This window comes from Tamandua tetradactyla, chromosome 20 (genome assembly GCF_023851605.1).
Source record: "Tamandua tetradactyla isolate mTamTet1 chromosome 20, mTamTet1.pri, whole genome shotgun sequence".
NCBI lineage: Eukaryota > Metazoa > Chordata > Mammalia > Pilosa > Myrmecophagidae > Tamandua > Tamandua tetradactyla.
In genome coordinates, this window is record NC_135346.1 from 6338660 (window position 1) to 6350351 (window position 11692).

The 11692-nt window shown below is 40.2% G+C and overlaps 1 long non-coding RNA gene across 1 annotated transcript; it reads left to right on the plus strand.

Annotated features, from left to right (window-relative positions):
- The first annotated feature begins 210 nt into the window (after nucleotides 1–210).
- LOC143664425 (uncharacterized) lies at nucleotides 211–2967 on the plus strand. Its single transcript, XR_013166412.1, has 2 exons — nucleotides 211–402; nucleotides 1665–2967. It is a non-coding gene; the product is annotated as an uncharacterized LOC143664425 (long non-coding RNA).
- The last annotated feature ends 8725 nt before the right edge of the window (nucleotides 2968–11692 follow it).

Sequence of the window (11692 nt, forward strand, 5' to 3'; positions counted from 1 at the left end):
TGAACATGAATTCCTGTGAGAGGGACTTCATTTATACCATGACTCTCCCATAAATGGAAACTGTGAATACACAATAGAACTATTATTTACTCAGGAAAAGTACACTCACATATTTGCCAAAGGTGAAGAACAAGGATGTGATTTTTTTCCTACTGTTTAAGAAGACACCATAGATTTTAGAGGTCAGTTTCATGACGGGCAGCTGCCAGGTTAAACCACAAAAACAGCCTGCCAGTCTACTGTCCCAGAGTGGATTTGTCCAAGGTCACTCATGAGAAAGTGATTAGTCCCAGCTCTGAGCCCAGGCAGTCTTGCTCCAGAGGTCCCCCAGCTGCTGCACCTAAATGCGGATGTATAATGTATTACATGTCCCAAGTTTGAGTCCTGACTGTGTGATCTTGGGTAAGTCACTGCCCCTCTCTTAACTTCTGCCTGGACATCTGTAAAAGGGGATCACAACAACTCTACCAACTTCATGGGGTTGTTGGGAAGCTCTAAGGAACAAGTATGTGTGTAAACGGAGTTTTTACATGTAAGGTACCATCGCAGTGTAATTTATTGAGATTTATACAATACAATAAAAATAATACAATAGGTTTGAGGCACAGACACAGACGCAACCCATATCTGGGTCTAGGTCCTGTCTAGTCACATGTTTGCTGTGCAACATTGCTGATTAGCCTCTCTGTGCCTCAGTTTCCTTATCTGTAAAATACATGCACATTTTATCCACTTGAAATCTAGGGGGACAGAGGACTGTAGGTCAGCCTGGTGCGAACGCTTCCCACAGAGTCCTGGGACTCCCACAGGGCCACGGGGTTGGCGGGGCTGGAGCCAACTCTGCACTGGACTCGCACCTTACTGCAAGACAACGGGCTTTCAGATCTCGGTGTCAGTTAGTCGGTGACTGCAGACTTGCCTGGATTAAAGAGAACAGCGAAGGGAGGCATAATCTCCCAGGTATTTCCTGGTAGAATAGCTGCCATTGGCCAAGGACAATTTTCCAGGGAAGAGCTCAGCTAAGAGCCAAGCGATACTCGCAGTGACTAGGGGATGGGTGTGATACAGGGGATCTGACTGCACACCAATAGCATCTACTCTACACACAGGGAGAAGATGATGGGAGAGATCAGTATAAAGTAATGTATGGGAACTTGCAGAAGTTTTGGGGCAGGCTTTAAACCTGAGACAGGAGCTCTAGTATAGGTTAAGTTGCATCTCCAAGGGACCGTGAGCGGGTTACTTACGGATAATAGTGTCTGTCCTGTTGGATTGTTGTAAAGCCTCAGAAAGCAAAAGTAGCAAAGGAACCATAGCCTTAAACCCAGCACGTGTGAGGTGCTCAATATATTACGACGGTCAGAACAACAGCAGTGATAAAGACGATGACGATGATATGTTCTTGACGTCAGTTTAGTCTCATTTCTGCCCCTGATTCTATACATGGGGCCAAGCAGGCTGTATCACCCTCACCTACATTTTTAGCATCTCTAAAATGGAGGCCCACTGACTCTCCTACCTCTTACAGAGGTACTTATGTGAATTTTAAGAGGCAGGAGGAAAGGAAAAGAGTGGAAATAATATTTATTGAGTGTAAATAATATTTATTCAGTGCCCACTTTGACAAGGGCACTAGTTTAATACTAGTTTTCCTGATTTTCTAGTTGAATATTCTCAGCAACCCTGTGAATGAAGAATGAAGAAACAGGCTCAGAGAAGGTCAGCAACTTACTCAAGGTCACACAGTTACTGAATTGTGGCACCAGAGGGTGAATCAAGGCTGTCAGATTCCCAAACCAGTGGAGCTCCTTCTATGTCCTGTGCTTCCACTCCAGCACCGGGTAAATATTCCAGATGCTACAAGACAGTGGGAACTGATGGTGGAAAAAAAGCAAGACAGTAAGACAGACAAACTCTAGGAGCTTGGTCTAGAGTTGTACCATCCAATCAAAGCCATATGTGGCTGCTGTGAGCACTTGAAATGTGGATAATCCAAAAAATATTGATGCCCTTGTGTAGCGGTCTGATGTCATGACGCTGGTCTCAAGTTGCCCCACATGAAGCATCTGAGAAGAACCAGTAGCAGGATCGGGTAGTAATGCATGATGGGTGTCCAGGGTTTAATTAGCCCAGAGCAAAGATAAGGGAGCAAAGCAGTTCTCAAGTTAATAGAAGTCAGGACTTGGATTTGGGAAATCCCAGCCTAAATCCTTTTGTGCACTCAGCATAGCTGAATAAGATTTCCTCACCAGGAAAACCAAACGGTAGAAGTAGAAATGTGATTTTCAACTTTGCTTTACAAAGACTATGGACTCTACGAGCATGCCCCTAGCCCCACGGTGAAGATGCTTGGGCAGAGAATGAGAAATCCCTGGTTTCACCTAGAGCAAAGGTATTGTTTCAGGCACAGGATACAGTGTCACATTTCTTCTGACAGCCAGACCCCTCTTAAAAAAAAAAAAATAACAAATTTGAAACAATGTCTAAATTCCCTACCATCTTTCAAATACTGAGAGATCCAGAAGTCGCCTGTCCAGAACTTTCCAGGAAGTGATAAAAAGCGGTAGATGGTGGGGGAAAATGAACAGAGATTCTTTACAGGTCCTCCCACGAAAAAGTGGAATCTAATTCTTCACCTCTGGAAAATGGACTGGCCTCGGGACTTGCTTTGGTCAATGGGAGAAAAGCAAGCATAAAATAAACTGGGGTTTGAAAAGGGCTCTTGCGTGCTGGCTCTTGGAGGTGCAGGCTAGTCGGTTAGAGATACATGGCCTCGTCTTCCCCGACACCCCAGCCACATGTACACGCAAGACGGAACACGTCCCCACAGCTGCAGTCACCCCTCCAGCCGACAGCGGCAGCATGGGTGAGCCCAGCAAATGAGACAGCAGAAGAACCAGCCAGCTGTGCTCAGACCCAGCTGCGGAACCAGAGAATCATAAACTAATAAACTGCTATTTTAAGCCACCAAGCTTTGTAGTGGTTTTTTATGAAGCAAACGCTAAGTGATACATTCAGTCAGTGCAGGATGCTATGAGTAATAGGAATCTTATGCGTAGGTTTTATACTGGCTAATTGACAGAGTTCTTTCACAACCATTATCTCATTTTACCTGCACAGCAATACTTGAGGTAAATAGGATTATCCCTTTTTCAGATGAAGACTGAAGCTCAGTAAAATGGATTGACTTCTAACTGTTAGAAAGCAATAGAGTTGTAACCTTGCCTTTAGAATTGGGTTTCACAAATCTGGTTGGGCCAAATTCTATTTTATTCCACATTCCTAAACAGATTATTCTAATTTGCTTGATCATATTTGTTACTATGGATCAAGCATTTTAAAAATTATTGTCTAGGGGGTTGCAAGGGTAGGTCAGTGGTAGAATCCTTGCCTGCCATGCTGGAGACCCAGGTTTGATTCCTGGCACATGCACGTCGTACCCCCGCCAAAAAAAAAAAAAATTCAGCAAATGGTGCTGCAATAACGGGTTAGTCACATGGAAAAAGAATGACCCCCACCATACAGTATAGAAAAAAAGAAACCATTATGTAGGATTCACAGGTGGTTTGGTGGTAGAATGTTCACCTTCCATGTGGGAAACTTGGGTTCAATTTCTGGACCATGTACTAAAAAGTCATTGTGTAATCCTAATTCATTGAGTATGCATAAGTAAAACATATATAAAGCACATCCAGTTAAGAAAAGAATACACTCTTAAATTCTTATAATGTTTTAAGGTTTTGAATGCATGTTTGAAATGATTGACTGGGCTGTATTTCTACCTATAGATTTTTTTCTAATGAAATTTTTTAAATTTGAGAATTAAAAAAAGTTATTCAGCTAGGTCTCAAACTTAGTTCTTAGGACTAAGTATAGTATTGGTATTATTTTAATAGTACTATATAATAATATTTTAATAGTACTATATAATAATAATTCTAATAGCTTAGAATTATTTTCTTTATATAATAACTGCTTCTGAAGCCATAAAGACTCTCTGGGTCAAGAAGCAAATCCTGAGTGAACACAAAAGGGATAAGGAAGCATATGATGAAGGGGCCAAAGGAGCCTAACTAGATACACTTGGAAGAAGAGAGCATATAAACAAACAAACCAGCACCTCTCCAAGCTCCAAATCCAGCTCAGGTCAAAGCCTGAATGATTTGTTTTGTCACTCAACTCTGAGAACTCTGAGGGGTAGAATAGCAGGCAAAGAGGAATAATGAATTCCTGTCACCTTATCACACCCCATTACTTATTAATTTTATTAGTCTGTGAGCCCAAGTTTCTCCTTCCATAAAAAGGGAGTTATTAGTAAATATTTTCTAAATATTTGTAAGGGTAAAATTAGATAATGCATGTGAGAGACTTTGTTTGCCAGGTGCCCAACTGTTCTTTTTGCTAGTTGCCAGAATGCAATATACCAGAAACCAAATGGCTTTTAAAAAGGGAATTTTATAAGTTACAAGTTTACAGTTCTAAGGCTATGGAAATGTCCAAAAACAAGTCTATAGAAATGCTGGATCTAAGGCATCCAGGGAAATATACCTTGATTCAGAAAGGCCGATGAAGTTCAGGGTTTCTCTCTCCACTGGGAAGGCACTTGGCGAACAGGGTAACATCTGCTGGCTTTCTCTTCAGGCTTCCTGCATCATGAAGCTCCCCCAGGGGCATTCTCCTTCATCTCCAAAGGTCACTGGCTGGTGGACTCTGTCTCTCTCAGAATCTCGTGGCTTCCTCTCCCTTCATCTCCAAAGGTCGCTTGGCTGGTGGACTCTGTCTCTCTCAGAATCTCGTGGCTTCCTCTCCCTTCATCTCCAAAGCTTGCTTGGCTGGTGAACTCTGTGGTTCTCTCGGCCTCATGGCTCTCCTCCACTCTGAAGCTTTCTCCAAAATACTTCTTCTTTTATAGGATTCTGGTAAACTAATCACGACCCATAGACACGTCTCGGTCTAATCAAGTTTAATACCCACACTTGATTGAGTCACATCTCGGTGAGATAACCTAATCACGTTTCCACCCTATACTGCTGAATAGGGATTAGAAGAAACCATCGCTCTTACAAGATGGATTAGCATCAAAACATGGCTTTTCTAGGGCATGTCAATCCTTTCAAACCAGAACACCAACTAAGTCCAGCCTGGAATTCAGGGCCTGGAGGTGCCTAAGGACTGGAAGTTCTGGTGATTCCTGAGTCTGTTTAATGAGTTGATTTGCATAACAGTAGGAGGCAGAAAGGTTATGACCCTAAGCAGGAAGGCAGATGGGAAGGGAGGAGGAAAGGAGGGTCACAGAGTGGAAAAGATGTCTTATTTCCAGTCTGAAGACCATGGTAAGAGCTGAAGGCAGAAGCTGAAGGAACTGTTTTACTCAAAACTTCATGAGACCCGAGACCCATGCCTGAGCACGTGTGTAAGCATATAGGAACTTCCAGGAATATCTGGAGGAAATTGTGAAGAAGCAGGGAGAGTTTCATGAGATTTTGCAGTAATGTCTGCAGAGGATATGATTCAGGAAAATTGGGGTAAAATGTTAAGATGGCTTTGTTCCCCTCAACTTGAGAGGACTTAATCCCTCATGTAATCATCACTACAGCACCAGGATATAAATATTATTTACACATTCACCAGAGGAGGAAACTGAGTCTCAGGAAGTTTAGGTAAATAGCTTACGTTAATGCTGCCCATATATATGTAATAAGATCTGAATGAAAGACAAACCAAAGGCAAATTGAGTCCCATTTGCCTACCGACAGCTGTAAAAAAAATCCTCAAACAACAAACAAGCAATTGAAAGATATAGACTGTTTCAGATACAGAAAAATTAATATTGTCAAAAAAAAGGGTGAGCAGAGATTCAGCTTGAGAACAATCTTGGCATGGAAATCAGGAAGTCCAAATCTTTATATTTTCTGTACAAACACTTTCTTTCACTGACAGAGTTGCAAGAGAACAGCATGGAAACACTGAGAGTGAAATCCCCCCCTCACTGATCTTCTAAAGATCAAATGCTTTCTTTTTTTTCTTTTTGTGGAAAATCATTTAATTTTTTCTGAAGTCTGTTGACAACTCAAAGAATATTTGAGTTCTCACTTTTTTTAACATTTTTTTATTAATTAAAAAAAATTAACTAACACAACATTTAGAAATCATTCCATTCTACATATGCAATCAGTAATTCTTAATATTATCACATAGATGTATGATCATCATTTCTTAGTACATATGCATCAATTTAGAAAAAGAAATAGCAAGACAACAGAAAAAGAAATAAAATGATAATATAGAGAAAAAATAAAAATAAAAAATACAAAAATATATAAGAAAAAAAACTATAGCTCAGATGCAGCTTCATTCAGTGTTTTAACATAATTACATTACAATTAGGTTCAAATGCTTTCTTTATCTAACTCTCATTTACTTGTGTTGCACAGCAGTTGGTGAGTGAAGTACCATAGTTCTGGCAGTTATCGTCAATATTTAAGCCATTTTTGGCCAATGCCTTGATCCGTCGTGGAGAAATATTGTATGCAGCACTCCCCAACAAATGGTTGCAATGGTTTTTAATGCAGTCATCTTAAATTGTAAAGAAAACCTCAGTGAAGTTTCCGATTTTAACTTGAGTCAGGTATGATATATCTGGATTTCTTTAATACTGAATGGGAACCACACATATCTTGCCTTTCTCTGAAGGAATATTAGAGATTTATCAAGAAAGAGTTCTGCTCATGTTTCAGAGATGTAGTCTGTGCTTTGAATGGCCCAGGATCTCCTTTCCTGCATTGTTGGGCCAGCTCTGCCCAGGGAAACCACTAAGGCTTTGAACTTCAAAAAAAAAAAGACATAACTGGCTGGGGGACATTCTCTGTTGAGGCTTAGTGATGCGTGGGACTACATGATGCTGGAATGTCCCATTCGGGGTAATACCTGCTTGGAGAATGGATCTTTCTTGCTGAACTTTACACATTGTGCGGTACTCAGGGAGTGGGATTTTATGCTGGTCACAAGCATCCTTGAAAGAAAAAAATGGAGAAGAAATAATTACCTATGATCATTGTGTAAGAATTGTTATCTTGCAGCAGCCAGGCATGCGTATCCATTGAGCCTCGTGGTGAATCTCAGGAGTAGACCAGCTGTGTCTAATGCAGCAAAGCCGAAGGCACTCTCACTGTTCTCCTTCTGGACCCCTGAAAAATGACTCTGCTATTCCAGAGATCCTCCTGCAGTCCTGCTGTAACTATGTCTAGTTGATTTACAAGACCAGCTAGTCTGATGATTTGTTGTACTTAGTTTGTAGTGAAAATTCTTTGCATTTTTTCAGGTTAGGCATCTATTCTTTGAAAGAAAGAGTACTTTAGGGTATAGCTGCTCTCGAGGCCTGAGCTCTCCTGCTAATGTTCCTAATGCACATTAGTGCACTAAAGCAAAGCATGTTCATTAGCTGGTTTGTGGCTTTAAAAAGAATCCTAGACTGGTGTGCTGGTTTGAAAGGATGTATATCCCCTAGAAAAGCCATGTTTTAATCTAAATCCCATTTTGTAAAGGCAGAATAATCCCTATTCAATACAATATGTTTGAATCTGCAATTAGATCTCCTCCCTGGGGGTGTGATTTAATCAAGGGTGGTTATTAAGATGGATTAGGTGACAACATGTCTTCACCCATTTGGGTGGGTCTTGAGAAGTTTCTGGAGTCCTATAAAAGAGGGAATGTTTTGGAGAATGAAGGAGATTTGGAGAAAGCAGAGAATGCTGCAGCACCATGAAGCAGAGAGTCCATCAGCCAGCGCTTTGGAGATGAAGAAGGAAAATGCCTCCCGGGGAGCTTCATGAAACAGGAAGCCAGGAGAAGAAGCTAGCAGATGATGCCATGCTCAACATGTGCCCTTCTGGATGAGAGAGGAAACCTGACCGTGTTCACCATGTGCCTTTCCAGATGAGAGAGAAACTCTGTGTTCACCATGTGCCCTTCTACTTGAGAGGGAAACCCTGAACTTCATTGGCCTTCTTGAACCGAGGTATCTTTCCCTGGATGGATGCCTTTGATTGAAGTTTTCTATAGACTTGCTTTAATTGGGACATTTTCTTGGCCTTTGAACTGTGAACTAGCAACTTATTAAAATTTCCCTTTTTAAAAGCCATTCCATTTCTGGTATGTTGCATTCCAGCAGCTAGCAAACTAGAACAAATGGGAACTTAAATCTGAATTTTTATTGTCATTTTCTAATAAAAGAAACCAGGGCTTCTTGGAGAAATGGCAGATTCTAGGAGGACCAGGGCAGGAATTATACAAGAGATGCTTGGAGCATCTTGGAGTACCACAAAGTAAGGATGCGTCAAAGCAAATAACAACAAAAAAACCCATAATGACTGGGATATGTCCCAGGGCCATAGAAGCCAACTGATGGAATTCCCAATGACCAAAGCTGGAACAATTTTAGTAGTAGGCCAAAGTAGTGTTGGATTATAACCCTAAATATAAAATAGATTATCTATGAGCCCATACTAATACAAACAAATGATTGAATGAATAAATAGGGGGAGAATAGATACTATCCCATGCAGAAGAATTTCAGTTGGCGTAGATACTCCGCCCCACAAGAAGGTAGACTATAACTCCCCTCTCCTTACGTGTGAGCTGAACACAGAGACTTTCCTTCCAAAGAGTGCAATATCGAAAGAGGGGAACAAAGAGTAGCTCTACAGTGGAGAAAGCTGACAAACTCCCTCAGCCAGGTGGTCATGGTCAACAGCACCAAATGGCAGGCCACACTTTTGTGAAATATTAATCATACGCCCCAGGGAAGAGTTGGATGGATGGTGGGTGGGTAGGTGGATGAGTGAAAGGGTGGCTGAGTGGGTGGGTGACTGGGTGGCTGGGTGGTTGAGTGGGTAGGTGAGTGGGTGGCTGGGTAGATGGGAACCTGATAAATGAGCAGAAGGGTAAATGGACAGCTGGACCGGCTGATGGGTGCATATATAGATAATGAATAGAGTGATCATTCAACCAACATCCAACCAAGAGAAAAGGAATCAAATAGTGAAATATGTGTTATAGAGAGAATTAAAGTTGGGTGCTGTAATCAAGAGTGAATGTGACTATTTTTTGAAGAAAATCCTCTCCAAAAAGGTTAATTTGCATTAGGAATTGAATGGCAAGAAAGGACAAGTCATTCAAAGAGCTAGAAGAGGCACTTTCTGTTCAGGGAGAATAACTAGTACAAAAGCCACAGCTAAGAATAAATTTAGTTTGTTTGAGAAACTTTTATTGCTTATGTAGGCAAAGCATTGTACTCATATAAGATTAAATCTGACAAGTAGGCCATACCATTTGGACTTTGTAAACCAGAATAAAAAGGTTGGATTTCATCCTAAATGTAATGTGAAGCAATTTGAAAATCTTAAGCCGAGGAGTACTATTTGATAGGCATTTGTAAGTGGGGGAGGTATGGAGAATGGGCTGTAGAAAGGCATGAGTAGGAACTGGTTGATCAGTTAGGAGTCTACTGCAGTGATTCAGGAAATAGGAGACAGTGTTTTAGGCAAAAGCAGGAGAAAGAGAGATGGGAGGAGTGTTTGGATTAAGGAAGAAGTTTTGACAGGAATTGCATAGCCATAAAGGGAAAGATAAACAAATGTGATCCATTTGGAAATGTAAATCCCATTTATCAAAAGGGTCATAAACAACATTAAAACATAAAGAACAAATTAAGAGAAAATGTTTGTAATATATATATATAAGGAAGGTCTAAGGTTAAAAAAATATGTATATATATAACTCGGCAGGTGAACTCACAGCCTTCCCTGCTATGTGGGACATGACTCCCAGATGTGTAAATGTCCCTGGCAAAGTGGGACCTGATTCCTGGGGACAAACCAGGACCCAGCATCAAGGGATTGAGAAAGTCTTCCTGACCAAAAGGAGGAAGAGAGAAATGAGACAAAATAAAGTCTCAGTGGCTGAGAGATTTCAGAGTTGAGAGGTTGTCCTGGAGGCTATTCTTATGCATTATATATATATATCCCTTTTCAGTTTATGATCTATTGGAGTGGCTGGAGGGAAGTACCTGAAACTGTTGAGCTGTGTTCCAATAGCTTTGGTTCTTGAAGACAATTATATAATGATATAGCTTTTACAATGTGACTGTGTGATGGTGAAAAACTTGTGGTTGATGCTCCTTTTATCCAGGGTATGGATAGATGTGTAAAAAAAATAAGGACTAAAGAATAAATAAATAAATAAATGGGGGAATAAGAGGTTTAAAAAATAGGCAGATTGAAATACCGGTGGTCAATGAGAGGAAGGGATAAGGGGTATGGGATATATGAGTTTTTTCTTTTTATTTCTTTTTCTGGAGTGATGCAGATGTTCTAAAAATGATCATGGTGATGAATATACAACTATGCAATGATATTGTGAGCCACTGATTGTATACTATGGATGGACTGTATGTGTGTGAAGATTTTTCAATGAAAATATTAAAAACTATATGCATGTAATGCAAGAATGTCGAATATCCAAAAACACAAAGACGTATAAATCAATAAGAAAAAGACAACCCAATTAAGTGTTCAAAGAGCATCTCAACTTACTATCAAATATCTAGAAAATAGAAAGATAGATAGAGTTTTAGGTTCATAGCCCGCTCAAGCAAATACCGTGCAATGGATTCCCTCAAAGAAAGAGAACTTATTAGCTTACAGTTCTGAGGCTAAAAGAAAGTCCAAAATCAAGGCATTATTAAGGCCATGTTTTTTTCCCAAAGACTGGAGTTCTGGAGCTGGCTACTGGTGATGGCTGGCAGCTCTCTCACACAGCAGTGCAAGTGGTGAACTCTTCTGGCCTCTCTCTTCTCCTCCTAGTACCATGGAAATTCAGCTATTTGCTTCCTGTGGCTTTCATTCTGTCTGTCTGAATTTCATTCCACTCCTAAGGACTCCAGTAACAGAACTAAGATACGTCGCAGTTAGGGTGGGCCACAACGCAACTGAAGTAACTTCATCTAAAGACCCAACTTACAATGGGTTCACACCCACAGGAATGGATTAAATTTAAGAACATGTTTTTCTGGGGTGCCTACAGCTTCAGACCACCACAGGTGGATAGACAATTAGATGGACAGACACTTAGACTCATATGGCAAATGTGACAAAACGTGAAAAGTTGGTGTATCTGGGCATCTGTGTGGAGCGTATGTTGGGATTTCTCTACGTGGGTTTTGTGTTATTTTTGCAACTGACCTATAAGTTTGAAATTATTTCAGACTAAAAAGTTTTTTTCTAAATCAAGACTAATTGATGCAAAGATTAGAAAGCTTAAAAAATAATGTTCAATTATTCTTGAGCAATTTAGACAAATTAATGTTAAGGTTGACTGGAATTTGACTGGGTATTTTCCGGCAGGGTCATTTACCATGTTTTCTAAGGGCTATATGTTAGTTTTATTGAATGTGCTTTTTTTCCTTACTAACAATATGAACTATTTCATATCCAAAAAACACACAACCCAATAGAAAAGTGTGCAATAGACAGGAACAGATGTTTATAGAAAAAAATACAAATGGAAATATATGCAAAATCATTTAACCTACCTGGTAAATGAAGACTTACAAAATAAAGTAATAGGGTATCATGTTATTTTGGTTGGAAAAATTAAAAGCAGTATAAAATTAAGTAAAAGAAAAACTAGAAGC